Here is a 22866-nt window from a genome sequence, read left to right as displayed (position 1 = left end):
TGAATAGTTTCTTTGTCTTGAAGGAAAGTAAAAAGAACAAACTTGTTTTAAACAAAATCAGATGCTCCAAATGGTCAGTTGATAATGCTACCAATCAAAGAAAACTAAGGGGGGAGAAAAAGAAAAGAGGGAAGAGAGGAGGCAACAGGAAAATCAGCCTTCTTCCTTCAGTCTATGGTAGGAATAACTCAATTGTCCCCCTTCTTCAAAGGGTGTGAATTCAGCTTCTCCTTCTTTACTTCCTTTGTTTCATGTAATGGTTATTGGTGTTGTGCTTTTCTTGGTTATTCCCATTTTTATATCTTATGCTTTGTTCAGACAATTGGGAATCCTCAAAGTCTGTCACTGGAACTTAAGAATATGTTTTATATAAAATTTAGCAACTTTACATTTTGAAGAAACGTGCCAATGAAGTGTTAAAAATAGTATAATAAAATACACTGTATATGTGATAAAAGGGTGCTTATAAAATCAAGGTACAGACATAAAGCACATGGAATTGGATAGTCTACATACTTCATAACATTATATACTGGGGGGTCATTTCCAATTGACGTTTCAAGGAAAGGTTACATTCATATTGCCCTAGTGACTGAAAAATCACAAATAAGTTAAACATTTAAATGTATCACTACTAATAAGACTGTGGAAACTTTTCCTTATTAAACTAGGTTAACACTATCAATTTAAAGTACATTTCTGACAGTTCAAGCACATTTTTTGGCCATGTAACACGTTTGCAAATCTTAAATGGTTTCACATTTCTCTAAACCGTAATAAGAGCATAACATGAATATTTAAGCAGCTTGGCTTTGATTTAAATATATTTGTTCAGGATATGCTGGCAGCAACCCAAAATGTAGTGTAATACCCTCAAAGCTGGCAATTCCAAACTCATTTAAGAAAGCAGATAATATGGGCTGGTAGCATTAAAGCAAATAAAGTCAATTAATTTTTTCTTAATTTGTTTCTTCTGGCTTGAAATTACCAGGGATGGATAAATCTGAAGATGAATGAAAAAAGAAATTACTGGGAAGGGAACGGAAACAAAAAGAGGATGGGAAATCTAAAGCTGCTATTTCTTATTCTGATCTTAATAGCAGGATACAGTTGAATAATAACATTATCTATTGAAGGTCACTGAAATGTAGGGAGGGAATTCCATTTTGAAAACTTTAATATGTAGAGAGTCAGTACATCATTTTCATGAGCAATATCCTTAGCAGAAAAGATTTTCTTAGAACTATCATGCTACAGAAAACTGCATTTTTATAGTAACTGAAAGATGCATAGTTACTGAAAAAATAAAACTGCCATTTTGTTGTATTGCCATTAATCACATGGTTTGAATTTTGATGACTTGTAGAGGCTGAGACTATTAAATGGTGGAATAGGTCCATGGACAACATTCAGATAGTATTCTCAATGCTTCACTACTCCCTGTTTAACCCATTTTGTTATACTTTAGAAATGTAATACTGTGTTGTTGGGGTTTTTTTAAAACATAAGAAAGCAATAAAAAAACACATTGAGATGGAATCCCCCTAACTTGCTCTCCAATAAAAACAGACTTTGCATTATTTAGTTTTGCTTGAAGGCACTTCAATTTTTGATGCCTAAGACTGACTTAAGCATTGAGTAAACATATCTTTGTATGTATCATTGCCACCTTTTTAGGAAAATAAAATATAGTGTCAAGTAGTTCTGGAGGAACTTGAAAGCAGTGTCTTATTTGATATTTTGAGAGCAATAGTTCTCAAGCCTGGCTACACACTGGAGAACTTTTTGAAAAATGAAAAAACAAAACATTTCGCACACTGTAAGCACAGGGCAATTAAACAGTGATGTATTTGGGTGAAACCTCAGGCATTATTAATTTTTTAAAGTTCCCCCATGATTTTAATATGCAGCCAAGCTTGAGAACCATTTGGTAAGTTATTTTTAAAGTGTTATTAGGGATTTTACTATTGCTACATAAAGGGCTCTAGTCTTTAATTAAATTAAGGAACCATACTATGCTGATTATCAATACTATAGCCATGTTTCTTGAAGAAAGTGTTTAACATATGGAAATCCGTATGCTTCTCTTAGATACCCATATGCTCTGCTTCTATGTATGTTATTGAAAATACCATTTTAGCCTTTGTGTCACTTTCATAAGAAACATGTCCTCCATGTTTTGTGAATTGACTAATAGAAAGGTATTAAATATATATAGCATGATTTTAAATTAATAAAAATATTTCAAGCCATAATGAAATGAAAGCTATTTATTGGGATAAAGTATTGGCTATTAGTTTGAGTACTAGTGAATACTGTTTTACACTTGAATAGGTGTGAATATACCTTAATGTCGGATATCCAAAGTGTCTCCATAGGAAAGTGAAATAACATAAAATAAGTAGCACAAAATAAAGTCTCTAACTTTCACTAAAAGAGTGATGAAAAGGAAACTGACTTTGGCAAGCACATCTTCTGGCCAGTCACATTAAATATATTATTTCACCTTTCTTAAAAAGCAAAAGTGGGAGGTATTTGGCACCCCCTCCTCAGAGATTTAATAAATAATGGACTCTCAGAAAAGTAAATAATTTGTTCAGGTTAACAAAATAATTAAATTTAAAAATGGGGTGCAAATCCAGATTTTACCTTTTATTTTTCTTCTACCATTCCATGCTGCCTTCATGAAGGGTGGCTTTTGTATGGTTAATTTTTCATAAGACAACAGAAACAAATATCTCAAAAGAAATTCTGCATAATTAGTCTAGTTTTATTCAACCAATTTATTGACTGCCTAATATAATAAATGACTGCTAGTAGCTATGAAAGACATAAGAATGATAACCACATGGCCCCTGTCTTCAAAGATATTAAGTACAAATAATAATTGATAGTAGAATGTTAAGAGCTATAAGAGAGATATAAAGCAAGGAGTACTATATAGCATCTCATAGGGAAGAGAAACTAATTTCCACATCAGAAATCAAGGAGGCTACAGAATGACAATTGAGCTCAAACATAAAAATTAAGTAGAATTTCCACAGGATAAGGAGTTTGAGAAGACTGTGCAATGATTAATCTAAAAAGGAGGAAGAATGATTTAGAGACTGTTAAGTAAAGGGATCTGGCTGAAGTATAGAACACATGAAAAAACAGAGTGGGAAAGGAGATTCAAACATTGTCGTGGGATCAAACTCAAAAGACCTGAAAGCTATGTTAGTTTATCAGATAGAATCCTCCAGTTTTACTCTGAGGAAACTGAAGCCCAGGGATATTTAATGTTTCACCAAACATCACACTAGTAATCACTGCCTGAGCTAAACACACACACAAAATAAATCTCTTATTCTACTCCCTCAGTTTCTTCTCCTACCATTTCTTCCTCTCTGCCACCTTTTTCCTTCTTTTCTTCTCTATTATATTCCTTTTTTCTTTTTCTTTCATGTCATTTTCTTTCTTTGGGGGACTGGAAGGGCATTTTTGCTACACCATATCAAAGTACATTAAATAGCAGGATAAAAAGGATGAACTAAACTATGTAGGCAACAGGAAGCACCGAGTAGTTACTGCCACACTCAAAGGAACCAGTTACTTGCAAAATATATGTTCTCTGGTATACATCAGCTATTAAGCCAGCTGGGGTCTGGACCAGAAGTTCTAAAGCTGATACTAAAATTGTCCCTGGCACAGACTCACATCCTTGAGGAGGTCTTGAGACTTTCAAATTTCTGGCATGTTCAGTGACTTTCAATCGGCCATATTTCTTAAACTCCAAGGATTCAATAACGTAGCAACAAAGAGATCAATGTTATGATAACATAGTACAATACTGTAGTAAGGTTCATTCCTCAACTTATTATGGATTCATTTAAAGAATCTATGATGGCTCTTGTCTTGTTTATAGTCACTCTCTATTATTAAATCTATTATTACTAATTAAATCTATTATTACTAATTAAATCTATTATTACTAGAGCTACAAAATTTCAAGACATCTGGATGTGAAATGTGATTTGTGAATGATTTTCTAGATTTCTCTGGCTATCTGTGATAGAAGGTTAGTAACCTTGAGGGCAGTTACATAATTTTCCTGAGTTGTAGAATGACTTTCAACAGACTCAGTAATATTTTGGAGTCAAGTAGTCGATGTATTGATCAATAAACTTACTAGAACAACTTATAAAGAACAAAAAATGAACAAAGAGTGAACAAGTCATGATGTTCTCTAATTTTCTTTAGCTTTTTCCAAATTGGAGAATTTTCCCATTTTCCAGCTTTTTCCCAATGTTTTATCTTTGAATTAATAGTCTCTGCACTCCAAGAAAATCATGTACAAAGTCTCCCTATCAGATATTTCTCCCTTTGTGTGTCGAAATATTAAAGGCATCTGAAATATCTGGAACGTACTTGATTAACAAATAGATTCAAAGTATTCTACCATTGACACCAAGCTATATAGATTTTTAAATACAGTGTCAAAGAATAATATGCAGAATACTCTGGAGACAGAGACACAAAGGAGAATCTGAAAATAAACAGGATTTGCTAAATTCCACCAGTTTATTATCATTAGATCATACTCCCTTTGTCCACTGATAATTCACAACTATCCATTGCTTCATCAAACCTAAGCATGAAAGCATACGAGTGTACTTGTTTCCTTGGGTCTTCATTTCCAAAGCCTCCCTTGTTGTGTACAATTTATAGTAAATAAATTAGCATGTTTTTCTCTTGTTAATCTGTCTTTTGTTGCAGGTGCCTCAGCCTACATTATATATACTGCTGAGTGCTTCACATTGTCCTGGCTTTCAGGAAGCCTAGAGCTAAATTATGTTTTGTGTTGATTTCAGCTATAAAGTAATGCATTTGTTTTTAAAAATTAAAAATTCAGAATAATACGAAATAAGAGATAAAAATCACTTTATATTCTTACAAATGAGAGAGATACTTGTTAATATTTTGGCAGTTAAATAACTGTTTCATTTTTGTTATTGATATTTATTTGATTACAAATGTGGTTAAAATGTTGGTAAATCAATACCATTTTTATTTCTTAAGGGAATTTGTATTTCTTCATATGTGAATTATTTCTCTTCATGTCTTTTGCAAACTTTCTTTACTAATATTTAAAGATTTTCCTTATAAACTCATAAGAAATCTAAACATAATGGTAATGGATGTATTTCTTTCCAATATGTTCTCTGATTCCTTTTTATCTTTTAATAGTGTTCAAATATCCCATAAACAATAATGTAATGAGCTAGCCTTCTTTACATTACTAAATGGATGATGTAATCTTTCTTGTATGTTAATTATTTCTCTAAAACTTAGAGCTCCTTGAGATTATAAAGGACTTTCTAGCCATATACTTCTACTCAAAGTCCAAGCTATGGACTTTAGTTCTAATGCTTGTATTTTAAATTGGTGTGTGTTTCTGTGTTTGGAGGAAACACAGTGTGTCTGCTCCCTTCTCTCAGGCTATGTCTGTGACTTCTTGCCAATCTTTTTGTTGCTGTCTATGGAATCCACTTCTTTCCTTCCCCTCTCATGCTTCAAAATGGCTCACTAACCAGAAACATCACTTTTGTTAGAATTGCATATATATGACTAAATATATGTTGCAAGTATTTCTTTAATATATAAATTTTGTGTCCAATCATATGATTATATAAATAAAGAAACTGAGGCAAAGAAAAATATTTTGATTTCCCTATAATTGCTTTACTGCCTGCTAACTTGTGGTTAGTACAAATTTGGGAAAATAATTTGCACAGTTTGATTGACCAAATATGGGTGATGTTTAGATTTTTCCCCCATAAATAACTTCTTACACTGTGTTTCAGATCTCAGACTTAAATGTACTTGCAAAATATATTTATCAACTTATTTTGGTGGTCAGATATATGGACAGTTTAATGTTTCAAATCAAAAGTATATTTGACAAATATCTTAACATATGTATAGTACATGGATTTTGGAAATAAAGAGATCACTGTCCAAACTCTTGTTAAGAAATTTGAGGAAAACCTAGGTAAAACATAAAAACAACACAATATTCCATATTAGGTAGACTAACTCTAAAACAGTACATATTATGAAAAGATTCATGCCTCAATTAATCACAAATTCAATGAGCCAATGCTTGATCTGGCTGCCTACATGTTAATTCAAGCCTGAATTATAGCATATAAAGTAGTGCTTACATTATGGTCATGCTCATACTCTGTGCTAGATGATGGAATTCACTTCTAAGGAGTACATTTGTAATTCGGACAATGACAAGAGAATCAGGGAAGGAGACAGGCTGACAAAAGTTCTGGTAACTACACTATAGAATGACTTAAGTTTAAAATCTTAAGTATAGCTGTACACGTGAAATTGACATTAGTTCTATTTGGTCAAATGTCAATTTAGGAATTTAGGGAAGAATTTTCTAACAATATGAATTGCCCCCCAAAATAATAGACTTTGAAGTACATAATGCCTCATTAATAGTTCAAGATGGTCATAAATAAAAATCAACCTTGAGAGATATTGTAAAGATGTCATAACTGAACTACATGGGAGCTAAATTCCTTCTAATGTTCCCTGACATATATAGAAATCTATAGATTTCCAGAAATCAGTAAAGCCTACATTTCTACATATGTCACAAATATCCTAACATGTTAGGTAACCAACAACTGGCTGATTACAGCTTCCCAATTATCTGTTTATACTATTTATAATCAAAATTCCTGAGAGAACTGTTTTTCTAAATATATCAAGAAAGCAAAAATAGAGCTCTCCATTTTTGAAACCGATGTTATCTAAAGGGCAAATATGTAGACTTAGAATTACTGGGTCAGATTCTCTCAAATGCCTGAGAAGAAATCAAATTTATAACTTGAGGTTCCCCATAGAAATTTGTGGAAAGAAGCAAAACTTCCTAGGAGGACACATTTATAAACCTTAGGTACCTTTTTCCAACAATTTCCCTCCAAGTCACTAAGATTCTGCTTCTAAGATTCCTGGTCTTTTCCCACTGTAATGAGATAGTAATGCTTTAGAAAGCTATTCTTATTAAAGTAAATGTTTATAACCTTCAGCTGTGTTGAGAAAAGAAAAAAAGTAAAGGGCTACTCTAATATATATATATATACATACACACTATATATATACACACACACACACACATATAAAAATATATATAATATATAAAAATAATGCATACACACACATATAAATATATAAACATATATTTATATATAGATATGTATACACACACATATATCACACTCAATGTCATAGTCAAAGCAAAAAGAAAGGGTGATTGAAATGGCTCTAGTAGGCGATAGGTGGTATTTCCATAAATTATCTCACAAAAAAAATACAATAAAGCCATGTGTATAGAGTGTTTTGAAAATTGTTTTGGCATTTAATCTAGCTATCCTTCAAGGTACAGGATTTCTAAGGGCAATATTGAAAATATACAGTTAGTTTGAAGCCATTGCTTCAAACAGGTGATGGTAAAGTGATATATCAATATATTTTCCTTTCCCAGGGATTATTCAGAAATATGTCTCACTAGCATATCCGATAATAAGCTCTTTTACAAGATGACAATCTTATGCTACCAAAACCATAAGGTTCTTAGTGTATAAAACTTAGTGTACATGTAAAAAAAAAATCACTGAAGAGGAGAGGAATCAATGCTGCTTTAAATCTATTCACTGTAACAAAAAATATCATTTTATTATCCTTGTAATAATTAATTTATTCTTTATAATGAAATATAATAATAAGCTGATGAACTGTATAGATAAAAAGAATGAAAAATTCATAAAAGTCCTATGAATAACCCATAAACTCATTTAAACCTTTGCTATCAGGAGTACACTTCTAAATTTGCAAAATGTATCATTCAGTTTAATTTGGTGCCTCACAAATTTATTCTGCCCAACTAGATACAGAGCATTGGACTATGTACTACCTGGATACCAGGACCATAGAATCTTATATAGTCAGGATTATTCAAAATAAAGATTTCTAGTTATCAAGGCCAACAGGAACAGGCCAGGTGCTGAGTGGATAGAGGTAACACAGAAGAAAATAGTATTTAAGTTAAGTCTTAAAGGTTGAGGAGGGATATCACAGGCAGAGATCAGAATGAATAAGACACAGGGGTGGTAAAGCATGAGATGTGCCTGTGGAATGATTATAATATTAGGGCCTTATAGATGTAAAACTGTATTTTAACACACATTATCTCACTAAGTCTTTTAAGTCTTTGCAATGTCCATTAGTGTAAACAAGGCAAGTATTTTGGCCTCATTCATAGGTAAAAAGTCACATAAAAATAGTTCCTATGTGTGCCATGAAAGGAAAAATCCTGGACCACATTAGTGAATGAGTCAACTACAGATGGGAAAAGTGGCTAGATCCCAAGTGCTGTAAAACTGCAAGAATTTGCTGTAGAGTTAGTCAGGCAGCACTCATTTGGGTCCATAGCCCACGTTAACAGAATTTGTTTGCCCATTACAAAAGACACAGGAGAATAACTAGGGCAATGGAAAGATGAAAGAAAATTGGTAGAAGATCAAAGGGACAATAAATTCTAAAGAGGTTGCAAATGCACTGTTGAAATGGCTGTCCCTGGAGTACAAGCTGAACATTTAAGCAGACAAACCAGAATGAATAAGATGTAAGAGGGCATACGAGAAGGACAGAAGGACTCGGGGGAAGAGATAAATGAGAAGTTCATTATGGAAGTTGGAGTAAGATGTTGTGTTCACAGAAAGTATGCTGAGTTAAAGTTCTTGGATATGGAATATGTTTAAGTAATGAGAGTGTAATCACAATGGTAGGAAGCTCAGATTGGCTGAGACTTAATAGAGACAACCACCACCAGCTTTTAGGAGGTGGAAACCATGAGACACCAGGGTCATCAATGGTCATTAATATTACTACTAAGTCTCCAAATACAATGGCAAGAGAAAGCCATTGAGGAAGACTAAAGCAAGCCATTAAGTTATTGAGGAAAAGGACAGTAAGATAGTGCAGATCAAGGAGTATTCTGAGCCTGTCTCTCAGTTCCAAGATTCACCGGGAATTGATAGAGAAGCAGCCTGAATAGGAAAGGAATGACAGAGATGCTGTTACATACTGGGTATATAAGAAGGAAGAAGAAACGTCTGGGAAAAAATTTAAATCTAAGATTAGATTGCTCCCAATAGAATGAGACATGTAACAGCAAATTAGGGGGAAATTAATATATAGCAGATGGGGTGGACTGGCCCCAGGGGCATGTAGCAAAGAACTGGCAAAGATAAGAAAACAGAGGGGTATGCTGGTAAAACAGAGAAGCTTTTATCTAAGGGGAAGAAATGATCATGATTCAGTAATGAGGCAAGGAGTAGTGAGTAGACAGAGAGTAATTAATGAAGAAGCATTTAGTACCATCAACCATGTGGGTCTTTTTCCCTAATCTGAAAAAGAACAGATTTTCAATAAGAAAGAAGGATTGCAATTCCCAAATTGAAAATTTTTACTTAATAAAAAAATGGTATAGCCCTATAAGAAAATGCAGTTAAGGAGAACTTTGCATATAAACTGAAGGAATTTTATGAACTTGAATCATTATACCTTTAAAAGAAAACTAGAAGTCAACAGTCACCAAAGTCTATTACATTACCATGTTTTTATTCTTAATTTTGAAACTTTAATACATTTTACAAATAGTATTTTTAAAAACATATTGCTACATTGCCAAGGCTTAGAGATAAAACATGTTGACCAAATTGAATATATTACTTAATATAAATCTAAAATATTTTTAAAGTATTAAAGTAATAGCTATATGAATAAATACAAGAGCAACTTCCACTCAGACTTTATCTCAGCATACAGGAAAAATTCTACCTTGAGGAAAAAAGAAAATAATTTAAGAATAAATACAATTTAAGATGAGTTGGATGTGATGGCACATGCCTGTAATCTCAGCACTTTGGGAGGCTGAGGTAGGAGGATCAGTTGAGTCCAGGAGTTCAAGACCAACATAGGCAACAGAGCAAGACCCCGTCTCAAAAAAAAAAAAAAAAAAACAGAAAATTAGCTGGGCGAGGTGGTGCACACCTGTAGTCTGAGCCACTTGGGAGGCTGAGATGGTAACACCCCTTGAGCCCAGGAGGTAGAGGCTACAGTGAGTCATCACTGGGCCACTACACTCCAGCCTAGAAGACAGAGTGAGATACCATCTTGAGAAAACTAAAAAATAAAATAAAATAAATTTTAAAATAAGAATAAAGTAAAAATTTTAAAAGAATAATTACAATTTAAAATTAAGGTATGACAAATTATATTAAATATAGGCCAAATGTTCTCAGGTAGCATTCTTATTTCTAGAGTAAGTAATCAAGGGAAAGGGAAAACTATTACCTTGATTCAGTTCAGAATCTCCCAAATATATGCACATATTCAAAAGGTGTATCCTACTAAAAGTTTCAGAAATAATTTTCATTTATATATAATATTAATCACTTTTTAAATGATTCATTTAAATATTTTCTTGCATCTGAAATGAACTTGCCCCACTTTAGCTTTATTGTTGCCTCAGAAGATATGGTTGAACAAAATTGGATTCCTTGATTAAAACTCAGAAACCTGTATCCACTTGTTTGTTCTGAAGAATCATCACAATACTGCCACATAATTTATTTTTATATTTAATGTATTCTGCTTTTTCTATCAATCACTAGGTATTTTTAGTGCTTTTCCATATCACAGTATTTCTTTTTGTAAATTAGAGTTAAATTATTTAGTTTCGAGATACTTATTTTCCACATTTAGAGACATTTTGCCCTTTATTTCATCTCAAGTAAGCTGTTTGATTCTTAACAACTAAAAGTAATACTGTACTTTACTCACTTTATTTACCCATACATAGGATGTTTATTATCTCCCCTTGTATCTTAAGTAACTATATGCCTCTTATCCCAGGTGCCTTTCCTTAAAGACCCCTTTTTCAAAATAGTGACTCCTTGACAATCTCAAGGTGATGGTTATGTGATGCATTCTGCTACACTGAGAATAATGAGAAAAATGAAATAGTGTAACGCAAATGGAGGTAGCGGTAGAATCAAAATTATTCACACACAATTCTATTGTAAACATTATAGGAAAAGAAAGAGTAAAACTGGAAAAGAATCTTGTGTTATTTATTTGCTGATTCACTCAAGACTTGCTAATAGGAGAAGTAGTAAATACGTTAATGCAAAGAAATCTGGGAAAACAGTCCAGACAGGGCAAAAACTGCCATCCTCAGGCCAAATCTCCCTACTCCCTACTTTTGTGAATAGTTATATTGAATCCCAGCAGTGATCAATCATTTATGTACTGGCTATGGCTACTTTCATGCTATAAAGGTAGGATTGAGTAGTTGCTACAGCAATCATATCCTACAAATCTGTAAATATTTACTAGCTGGTCCTTCACAGAAAAAGTTTGCCAACTCCAGGTCTAGATTCAAAGCGGTCTTCCACTGATCTGTCCCCTCCATCACTCTTTGTGTTTTATACTTCCTTCTAAACCCTATGTCAACATATAAAAAACATAAGTTTATAGCGTGTCTTTCAAGAAATCTGGCAGCATGTCAGGCAAGTATTGAGGTTTTGAGGCAGCCAAATAAAAAGGGCTTCCTGGAGAATCTCCAACCATCCTGTGCACTGGGAGGATGGGGTGAAGCCTTTGGAAGTTCCTGCTGTTTGCAGCGGGGAAGGAGCCTGGCCTCTCCTGTTCCTGGGGGGTAACCTGGGATTCAGTTGGTGAGGTGGAGAGCCTGTTAGAAGGACCCCATCTCGCTTTGCTGTGTTGTTTTTTCCTTTTTCCTTTTCTCCCAACAAATTCTGTCCTCTTCACCCTTCAAAGTGTCTGTGAGCCTAATCTTTTCCTGGTCCTGTGGCAAGAACCCGGTTTTTCGCTGAACTAAGGAGACAGTCCTACAACATTTTCAGACACATCTGTTGCCAAAGCCAGGGTTTCATGCTATCCTTTTCTGCCATCCAGCAAACATTCAAATCTCAATCAATGTTTCTTCTCTTTTTAAAATTACCTCCATCCACTCTTATCTCTTGGAGTTTTCCCTCTCCCAAGAATTGGAAAAATTCTGCCCTCTTCATCCCTTTTTAATATATATATATATCTCTCCCAAAAGACAAGTATACATATCCGTTCACCATAAGAATTTTCCCACACTACTTTCTTTACTCCATAGCATCGGCAAAGTAAAACAAAATAAAGTGGAAGCTAAACATCTAGCACACATGGACACAAAGAAGGGAATGATAGACATTAGGGCCTATTTGGGGGCAAAAGTTTGAAGGAAGGGGAGAATTGAAAAAATACCTATCAGGTATTATGCTGATTCCTGGATGACAAAATTATCTGTACACCAAACCCCCATAACAAGAAGTGCACTCATGTAACAAACCCTGCACATGTACCCCTGGAACCTAAACTAAAAGTTGAAAAGAAAACAATGACGCCATAAAAACTCCCTACTCTATTAAGCTTTTTCCAGACCTGAAAGTCTATCAAGGTAGAACTATTGATGTTTGACTTCGTCAAGCAGGTAAAGAATCTCTTAAACTGCATAATACCATATTCTGGGGAGCACAAGCCTATCCAGTTTTAAGATAGAAGAAAAAACAAACAAAAAACTTGTTCTCTCACGATATGCATGAAAAACAACTTGAGATCTTCTAGAAAAATTGGAAATCATGACTGCTTTTTGTTTGTTCGTTTACTAACACTGTGGTATCAAAACAAAAGTTTAGTCACCAGCATTTCAGGAGATTCAGACTGGTCTGGTAGGGCCTATTCCCTCAAAAGCAAGAATACTGTGATGACAAGGGACAGACACTAGACTACTTAGAAAGAATTTCATAGTGAGAACCAACCTGCATGGGGTTACTGGCTTTTGGAAAGAGCTGAGCTGGAAGAGAACACAAAAGTCTTAAGGCCTGGGCTGGGTGTAGTGCCTCACGCCTGTAATCCCATTGCTCTAGGATGCTTGAGGAAGGAAGATCACTTGAGCCCAGAAGTTTAAGGCTGCAGTAAGCTATGACTGCAACACTGCAATCTGTCCTAAGCAGCAAGACAGAATAAGACCCTGTCAAAACGAAAAAAAGAAAAAAAAAAAAAAAAAACCTGCAAGATAGAAGATAGCAATCTAACACTTTCCTCTCTGTAATCTTCAGTAAACAAACAAACAAAAAGCATTTCTTTCTCATGGAATCTGACAAGGCCCTTGCACATTTAGGAGGAGGGGCGCAGACAAACACAGGAAGTTACAAACTTTGAGCTGCTCTAAACCCTTAAACAGAAATATGAGTAAATGTGTCAATATGTTTTAGGTCAGAGAAAGACCATCTGTTGGAATCCATTCACTATTTTATTTTATTTTTCTAACTGAAAAGAACTAGAAAGTATAGTTGTTGGACAATTGCATGGGTGCAGGTTCTATCAGATAGACAGAAAGCTTTCAGTTCCTTAGTCCAGTTACTTCCAACTGGGCATAATAATCTTCCTCAAATGATTTTCCTTCAAAGTTGATCAGTCTTAGAATTAGTTGATTAACCAGATTGACTGCACAAGCATTTGTCTTAGGGTTCTTGTGGCTCTGAACCATTGGGTAAGGAAACAAAGATTCAAGTGCCTCAGCAGGATTATCTTAATAACTGATTAACTTAATGCACTGAGCTAAATTGTGACTTTGTTCATTTCTTCATAAAATCTGTTTTTCCTGGCCAGTTTTTGTTAATGTCAATTGTCCCTTGTCAAATAAGATTAGCCCATACTGTGTCTTATACCTAATTCTGTTTAATTTTTCCTCCATCTAATTTCACCTTATTTCCTAGTGTTTTATTGCTTCAGTAGATTCTTTTTTCAAGTACTTTTCCATGGAAATAATTTTTCTTTGATACCCCATCATTTTTTCTATGACTGTGTATTATGATCTTACATATATTTCTTGGAAATTGTGTTATGTCTTCCATTGGCACTTACTAACTTTTTTTTAAATTTCATAACCTTTCAGTCATAACCTCACTGAAGTGGTCATCTGCCAATAAGAACATTATTGCCAGGCCGGGCGCGGTGGCTCAAGCCTGTAATCCCAGCACTTTGGGAGGCCGAGATGGGCGGATCACAAGGTCAGGAGATCGAGACCATCCTGGCTAATACGGTGAAACCCTGTCTCTACTTAAAAATACAAAAAACTAGCCGGGCGACGAGGCGGGCGCCTGTAGTCCCAGCTACTCGGGAGGCTGAGGCAGGAGAATGGCGTGAACCCGGGAGGCGGAGCTTGCAGTGAGCTGAGATCCGGCCACTGCACTCCAGCCTGGGTGGAAGAGCGAGACTCCGTCTCAAAAAAAAAAAAAAAAAAAAAAAAAAAAACAACAACAACAACATTATTGCCATAGTTGCATTTTTCAAACCCAGATTCTCACTAACAATAACAAATGAATATTTTCTCAGGAATCTTTTCAGGAGTCTTCTTTTCACAAGACTGTCTCAAAGATAAAACATTTATTTTCATAAACTGTATTTAAGTTCAGGATAACTAGGTATGCCTATATAGCCCAAAATTCTAAACCAGCAGTCCATTTAAAAATAATTACATAATAGGTAAGATAGCTACTTATAATACCTAATCTTACATAGGTATTTTCTTATTTTTGTTATTTCAATTACAATGCATTTCCATTTTTGAAATAATTATCAATATACATATTTACATGTATAACGATGGCTTTCATTAAGGAAGTTGAAAAGGAGAGGAATATTTATTGAAGTCAATATTGCATAATGGAAAAGTTCCATGTCTTTAGAATCAGAAAATCATGACTTTAAGTCCCTAAGTTTGTGAATTCGGGTAACCTAGTTAACTGTAAAATGTAGTTCATCTGAAAGATAAGACTGGGGATAGATAATTTTCTCATAGTGTTCTTGTGAGGATTAGATGAGATAATACTTGTGTAATGAAGCCTTTGAAGCACTACATGGCTGTCACAACTATGCCTGCTTTCTGAGGCTAAAGGCCTCAAGATGCTCTTTATGCATAAAGCTGTTACTTTGAACTATGGGCATCCAGTGAAATCATCTCTGCTTCCTAGGACAAAATAAACTGGGTAAAGGGATTAGTGCCCAAACTACAGTCCCATGGAATAATGAACAGTAAGAATAATCCATACGATATACACATATATAGACCCAATGAGATGCACTTTTAAGATTTAGAATCTCAGAGCAGCAGATAGATGGTCACTGAGCTTCAGCTGTACATTGAAAGCAGCTGAGCAATTGTTTAAGATATCTATGTAGCCTATTTTACATCTCAGGTTTAGAAGTTCTGAAATAAAATTGGGACTGAAAGTAACAGAAACCAAGATGACCTAAAATATACCAAACCTCATTAGTTCTATACACTTATCAACAACCTCAATAACCATTGTTATTATCAGCACAAAAATCAATGCAGTTTACAAAGTGCATGTTGCCTTATAACAAATTTGTCCTTTCTAGGCAATCTAATCTGTTCTCAGGAATTCAATTGTCATCTGTGTGCCAACGTCTCTTAAAATCCCCCATGTGACTTTGATTTTAAAGCACATTGTTCCTTATCAGTTTAATGTGAAGAAATACTAATCATACTTGACATGCCACTTTGAAATCTTATACATATTTACTGGAAAGTAATGATTTCACACATTTATTAATCACAAATATGAACTTATTAAAACTGTGTGCCAGAACGATGTTGAGCACATTTCTTGATGGCCATCTCACAATGTGGCTACATTATTTTGGTCTTTCTAAAGGACTCTGTATTGGAAAGAGTTTCTAATATATATTACTTTTGGGAGTTCCACATATTTATTGATAAGTACGACAGTGGAGCTATTCACAGGAGGCATTATCTTTTACACTTTTAAATTTCTCAAATAAAATTCATCTAAAGAATTAAAGCAATTAAATTAATGGCCAGTGTCACTTCAGAACGTATTGTTCTGGTCAATTACGTCATTCTATGAAAAATTAAAATATTTCAGTTGGCTAACATCAAGACAACAAAAATAACAACAAATAAATGTCTTCCCTTGAGCTAACCAAATCCTAATCAACTTCTAAAGCCCATTTCATTTCTCACTTCTTCCATATCTTCCCTAATCACTTTCTTTAACCCATAAGGACTACTAACTTACTAGAATTACAATGAGTCTTACTGTCTATACAACAAATGTGGCACTTAATAAATACCCCCATTAAACCTTCATCTGATGGATAATATGTAGATATAGAAATATGTTGTGATCCAAGCAAGGTATTATAGCTGTTTGGTAACAAAACTAGGACTACTAGAATTTAGGGGGCTTCCTGTCAAGATTATTTCCACTACAGTCTACATTCTCTGCCCACTGCTTCATCCTTTATTTCCTTTTGTATTTGTTTTTGTCTCTCACAATTAAAGCATAAGATCATCGAGGGAACAAGGGTGGAATGTGGAGTGATCTTGGAAGGGTATATAAGGGAAATATCAGGCACTCCATGAGAATGCTTTATGTGTCATTTATTTTACTTGTTACAATAACCCTGTATCTCTCCCTATTTTACAGGTGAGGATCTGAAGCTCAGAGGAATGATGGTAGCTGCTCAAGGCCACATAGATGGCAAGCTGGACAGATGGTCACTTTGGGAAAATAAGTAGTAGTATACTGTGTGTACTGTAAGTGAATCCATATGCTACTATTGACCCCACTCCCTAAAGTATTAAGAAAATATCCCCATTTATTTATAACACTTTCTTATTCCTAAGAAATGTCGTGTGAAATTGCAAATTGTTCAAAGCATAATAATGAAGAAATAGAGACGGAAATTTTAATCCAATATTTAGTCTACAGCAACAAAGAATATTAAAAGGATCTTTGAAGTAAATGGAATAGAGCAATCCTTTTTGTCCTAATTCGCACTGTTGTTGGCAGTTGTGAGGTACATTAGATGCTCACCACATTATACTTCTATTATGGAGCTAGACCATTATCAATAAAGGGAAAAAGAATATATTTGCTAAGATTTCCATTAAGTAAATAGGTCTCATGAAGGAATGCAAGAGGACATTTTTGCTAATGCCTTTCATTCTGTTTGTGAGAACGGAAAACAGGATTTTTCTCAGTATGGAAATAAGTCAGCTATGTGGTCTATTGTTGCTTGCTTGCATCAAGTGAAAGAATGTCTCTCCTTCAGTCCTTAGTAAATTTAGGCATTTTCTTTGCCAACTATTGGCTATAGGAAGTTTTATAGTAAGTTTTAATTGACTATATGAGTTTTAACGTTTTAATTTGTTTACAAAATAGTATAAATATATATATATCCATATATGTATTGAACTCTAAAATTATTTTTTAAATTTGTGCAATATATAATTGTAAACTAGATCAAGATCTCTACTTTAAATATGATGATTTGAGCCATTTTAATCTTAGAGGAAATTTACAGTATAATTTTAAATCACACAGGACTTTTAAAAACTTTAAATCATTATTGACTTTTACCAAACCCTCCCCAAAACTGTATAAAATAAGAAAGGAAAACTAAAAGGTCTTAAATCTGGTGATTTAGTTCTAGGAAAAATTTATACATAAAATGAACTGAGAAGAATCTGAAAATTTGCAGAAGATACCAATTCTCCAAATTACATATTTTCTATACAGACTAGTTCTTGCTCCCACATAAAAATCTTGCTCCAGTAAGAGCGGGGGTACCATAAATCATAGACTCTAAATATGGGAGAAACCTAATTATCTACCACACCCCCTCTCTATTCAAGTTTTGCTACAGAACATTTTTCTTACAAGGCAAATGCTAAATGTCTCAGTACATAGCCTTGCAGCTAAAAAAAAATTTTTTTAACAATGTCACTAAGAGTTCAGTACAAAAAAAATCATTATCTTTTCAGTCAAGCTTTCTGTTCTGTGCACTATCCTGAGACACTCAAAAAACATATTGTAGGAATAAAATATACACGAACCTTTGAAACCAGAGTTTGGAAAAATAACTTGAACTTACTACCTATTTATCCCATAAAAACGAATAATTTGTAAAATGTAGCTATATTACTATTTAAGTATATATGTATGTACATCAACTTATTCAAATGTTCTAATCCTGAAAAACTGTACTCGGAATAGATAGGAAGTTTATTAACAAAATCTTGTTTTAAAAGCTATAGGCAAGATTACACTAACAGAGAATCTTAGCTTGAATTTTGAAAAGGATAAAGAATATAACGTTTTAAAAATATATATGTGCACATTTTAATATTTCCATATGAAATAAAAGAAGGGAAGAATAAAGATAAAAAAACAAATTAGGAGACTAATGCAATCATTCATGCGGAATAAGTAATGACTACCTGTCTATGCATGTAAAGACAAGCTAGATCCAGGAAGCTTTGAGATTGAAAAGTCTCCAAGTCTTGAAAAAATGATTAAACTTGAAAAGTAAGGGAAGAAAAAAGTGAAAGACAAATCTAAGATTCTGCGTCCAAGTGTCAGATGGAGAATGTCAATGGCATTAATCAGAATAGAAACTGAGTTCTAAAAAGAACAAAAGAATGATCTTTGGGCACATGGATCTTGAGATATCAAAGGAAATTTTAATGGCATGGAAAGAGGACACAATTAGAGATAGAGATTTAGATATCATGTGTGCAAAGGAAATTTACTGAGCCACTGGGATGGAGATCATGGAAAAGGGAGATGCCTGGAGGTGTCACCAACAAACTGGGAGAAAAACAATTTCTGGACCACAATGAAAAAACTGGACAAGTGGCTTATTTGGAGGAGGGGACTCTGGGGAAGAGGGTTGCTATTCCCCAATTTTAAATGTCTGTTTTAAACTTGCTTTTATTGCCAAAAAACATCACTGTGTGCCTTCACAATGTAGTCAATTGGGAGAATTGTCTAATTCTTGGCATGGTTCAAGCACGACAGAGATTGAGTCCTGAAGGGAATGATATCACTTCTGAATAGCAGAAAGTGCCATCTCAGACAGAGGTAAGAATTATTCCATGGTTCACAACAGCTTCTGGGGAATTAAGTGCAAGATATTGTTACCACTGCTGCGTAACACTATATTAAAAAAAGAAGAATAGAAAAGTGCACTCATTGGTTCTGAATGAAAGCACTCAAAAACACTGATTTAGAAACTGTTGTACAGCAAGAAAAATTGAATCAATGAAAAAGAAAAAATAATAACTCTAAGAGTTGGGACTAGGTGATCTATTATTTTCTTTGAGAGTGCAGGCTCAGTTTGTGCAACCTAAATCTCTCTGGACAGAATTTTCTTTTCTCCTCAGGCTCTTCCTCAGGAGCAAAAACAGATCTGCCTAGTACTCAGGGTCCTCACGGGAGAGCTGCAGAGAAATCAGCAAAACATTATTTATTTCCTGTGGTTTTTGTTTTCCTTTCAGGAATTATGGTGACCAGCTGGGGAGAGAAGTGCCCCATTTCCAGTGGTACCACCACTGACATGTCTGACCTCAAGAAGAAAGGGTAGCCCACCATGAGGGACCGGGTGTGTGACATATTGGATAACCAGAGAAAGGCTAGGAAGATCCCCCTAACATGTAAAAGGCTTGGTCTCATTCCAGAAAGTAGTAGGAAAAGAAAATATTTTAAATCTTCACATCCAGAAGGTTAATATTTAAACTGTTAAATTAAACTCGATAGAGCTATACAATTTTACCCAAGATTCACGAACTTCTCTGATGTAAAAATGCATAAACAACATATTTTTCTTCTAATAATAATAAAAATATTCAAATTAGTGAGGAAAGTCTGCAGGTCAGAAATTCTGTTCACTGAATCAGATACCTAAAATGTATGTGAAAGTTTGGACTAAGACTTTGTCATTGAAGATCCCTTTTAGCTCTGAGATTCCACTATTTCGAGTTGGCCTGACAAGAGAGAGACTTGTATGAGAACTCATCTCTCAGGCATTGAGTTAGACCATGTCACCCTTTAGGCTGGATTACAGAGACTTTCCCCACAAATGGTCCCAGGATATATATCCCAGATGCATCATTTCTTCCTCTCCTGCAATTGGAGCGTCTGCCGAAGGCCTCTAGAATTCTGCTACCAGTGATCCCAACTCACGCACAGGAATAAGTAGCAAGCAGGAAGCACACTTTTGCGTTATTTTCTTGTTAGTGTCTAAAACACCCCATGGCCAAATGCTTTTCTATATTTAAGGGTGACCTTTAAGTCACATCCATACCCCTGTGTCAGCGGACTACAGTAAAATTTGGGGCCACCTCATTGCAGTGACAGATCATGCACTATTAATTCTAGCATGGTACAGGTGAACTTCAACTCTCTAGTCACTATTTTAAGATGTATTCCTGGCCTATAAGACTCATAAAATGTTCTCTAAGCTAGTCTTGAGAGTAACTTACATAAGCAACTGGTGATCATTAACTAGGTGACTGCAAATGTAGGCAAATAGGGGATAAATACATGAAGAGTTTTCTCTTTTAATAAAACCGTTCACTTCTAGATTCAGAGTAAAAATGTTCTCATCTCCATGGGCCATTACTCTGTTTTGGAATTTGAAATGCAAAGCTATATATTTTCCTCTTCAGCATAAAGAAAATATGATTAAAACAATAAGTAAGAAGAAAAAAGAATAGTACCTGAGGTAGGAGCTTTTCAATGAAGGAAAAAAAAAAAAGATAATTTTTAGACACATCAGACAACATAAAAGGAAGAAAAACATAAACAATAATAAATATTTATTGCACTCCTACCACTTGCAATGCACTGAGCTGAGGCCATTACATCTGCTCTCTCTTTTAATATTCATAACTATCCTAAGAAGTAGTTGCTAATACTATCCTCATTTTTATAGATGAAGAAATTGAGGTTAAGCAATTTGCTGCAGGTCACACAGGTATAAAAGCAGCAAGTCAGGCCAGTCTTCATTCTGGGCTCTTCAGCCTTGAAGAAGTTAGTTGATTCAGTCCTGCCAGAAGATAAATTGAAAAGAAATGGAGGTAACTTGCATTTCTCAAGTGTTTTCTAGATGCCGAGCACTTTATTGGATACTTTCGTGCAAGAGTAGTTATTATTACCTTCATTTTACAAGGAAAAAAAAAATCTCTTGGGATTTTCTGTCAGTTCTAAAGCCTCAGGGTGAGGTGCCATGAGAGGTCAACAGATCTCAATTGAGCATCTGTGTCTCAAACACTCGACCTCTGAGTCTCTTATGGCCTAACCACATTATGTCATTTTCATCCCCTTTTCTTTCTCCTCCTCCTTAAAATTACAGTCTGGAAAGGGGGTAGAACTTTCTTCCTCTGTTTTATATGTATAATGTTTTAATAGTGGAGAATGTTCACTCCTCCACACTTATTTGTTCTTTTTGATTTCCCAAAAAAGAAGAAGAAAATATTTAGATGATCACTTCTCAAGAAAACAGCCTAGCTTATATGGTCACTATCGTGCTCTTTAATCCTATTCTTGTGTGACAGAAACAATATTATCATGATCTTTTTCATAACAAATTCATCATACCCTCCTCTCACCCTAAGCAGATGAATGCCTAGATAGATTAAAATGAATTTTTCTTCCCAAAAAGACAAAATAGAAATGCATATTTGTATTTAAATATCACTTTCAATATGTAGGTATCAATCTCCTCCTGTAGACAACGAGAATATGGGACAGAACCCTATTCATCTTTGTATTCTTACACCACGCTAGGCATTCAATAAATGTTTACTTAGTGGATTGTATTGGGTATTATCTGGGGAGTAAATGTCATTTAATCCAATGTTGGCAACTGATACTATAGTATAAATTAGTTTATCAGAATAACTCAAGAATACTCCAAAGGATTAACACACTAGAATATAAATTCCATAAGAGCAAAGACTCATCTTTCTAGTAAGCACATAGGACAGAGTCAGAGACAGCATAAGGTTACAGTAAATATTAGTTCAATGAATGATTCAGGAAGCAACTCTTCCTAGGGGTGGCAGAAAAACATGTATAATATAAAATATGGATGAGGGACTTGATTAAATTATAGGCAGACAGCCCCAGGGGAAGGTCCCAGCAAGAGGGAACAAATATGAGAGCATGGGGTTTCTGCAGAGGAGCAGGACAGGGTAGGGTCTAATGAGAAGAGCAACAATTAAAAAGCCACAGAATTATTAATTATGTGTAAGAGTATTAATTTATTTAAAAATTGCTCAAGGTGGATTATTAGTTTATTGCATGTGGACAGTAAAAACAATAGACTCTGCTTTCTAATGAGGCATTATATTTTTTTAGAGCATGTCTCATGGAGTGTTAGATAATTCCCCATGCCAGCTATCCATGCCTGAAAAAAAGTGCACATGGGGCTACACTAAATGGGCCGTGTTGTCATGGGCAGGAAGCTTTATGCCCCTTGACCCACTTCAGTGTTGAAAATGCCTCCCCTTTACTATCACATCAGTAGTTATTTTAAAGTATCCATGCAGGCCAAGCAACAAAGTGATAACCAGTATTCCATTTTTCAAATGGCCAAACGGATGCTAAAAACAAGTAATAACTAATACCATATGCTAACTTTGTTTTGGTCAAACATTCTCGTTTATACATACAGAAATACACCAAGCACATACACGTCAGGTAAAACCTTCCTTTTTTTTCACTTGCCACTGCCAACCCACTCTCCATGGATCACAGTGACAGAAGAGCCTCACGGCACTCGTCGCTGACAAAGGTGCCACATGTGCCAAGTTGGCTTTGCTGGGGACGATGCCCCCAAGCCATGTTCCCCTCT

The 22866-nt window shown here is 34.7% G+C and overlaps 1 protein-coding gene and 1 long non-coding RNA gene across 7 annotated transcripts in view; one reads left to right on the top strand and one right to left on the bottom strand.

Annotated features, from left to right (window-relative positions):
• The window catches only part of GRIK2 (glutamate ionotropic receptor kainate type subunit 2), a 716255-nt gene that overhangs the window by 653510 nt on the left and 39879 nt on the right, over positions 1–22866 (bottom strand). The window lies entirely within an intron of this gene.
• LOC117097136 overlaps positions 36–22866 on the top strand; it is a 32594-nt gene continuing 9763 nt past the window's right edge. For 2 of the 3 annotated variants that reach the window (XR_004442824.1, XR_004442822.1), the window contains exons 1-2: positions 36–177; positions 16653–16762. This is a non-coding gene — a long non-coding RNA (uncharacterized LOC117097136). Of the gene's footprint in view, positions 178–16652; positions 16763–19507; positions 19744–22866 lie in introns of those variants that run through there. The other variant, XR_004442823.1, reaches the window with a different exon arrangement.

This window comes from Trachypithecus francoisi, unplaced genomic scaffold, assembly GCF_009764315.1.
Source record: "Trachypithecus francoisi isolate TF-2019V2 unplaced genomic scaffold, Tfra_2.0 Lachesis_group15, whole genome shotgun sequence".
Lineage (NCBI taxonomy): Eukaryota > Metazoa > Chordata > Mammalia > Primates > Cercopithecidae > Trachypithecus > Trachypithecus francoisi.
Note: the sequence above shows the minus strand (reverse complement) of the source record. Positions and strands in the feature narration are given on the sequence as shown.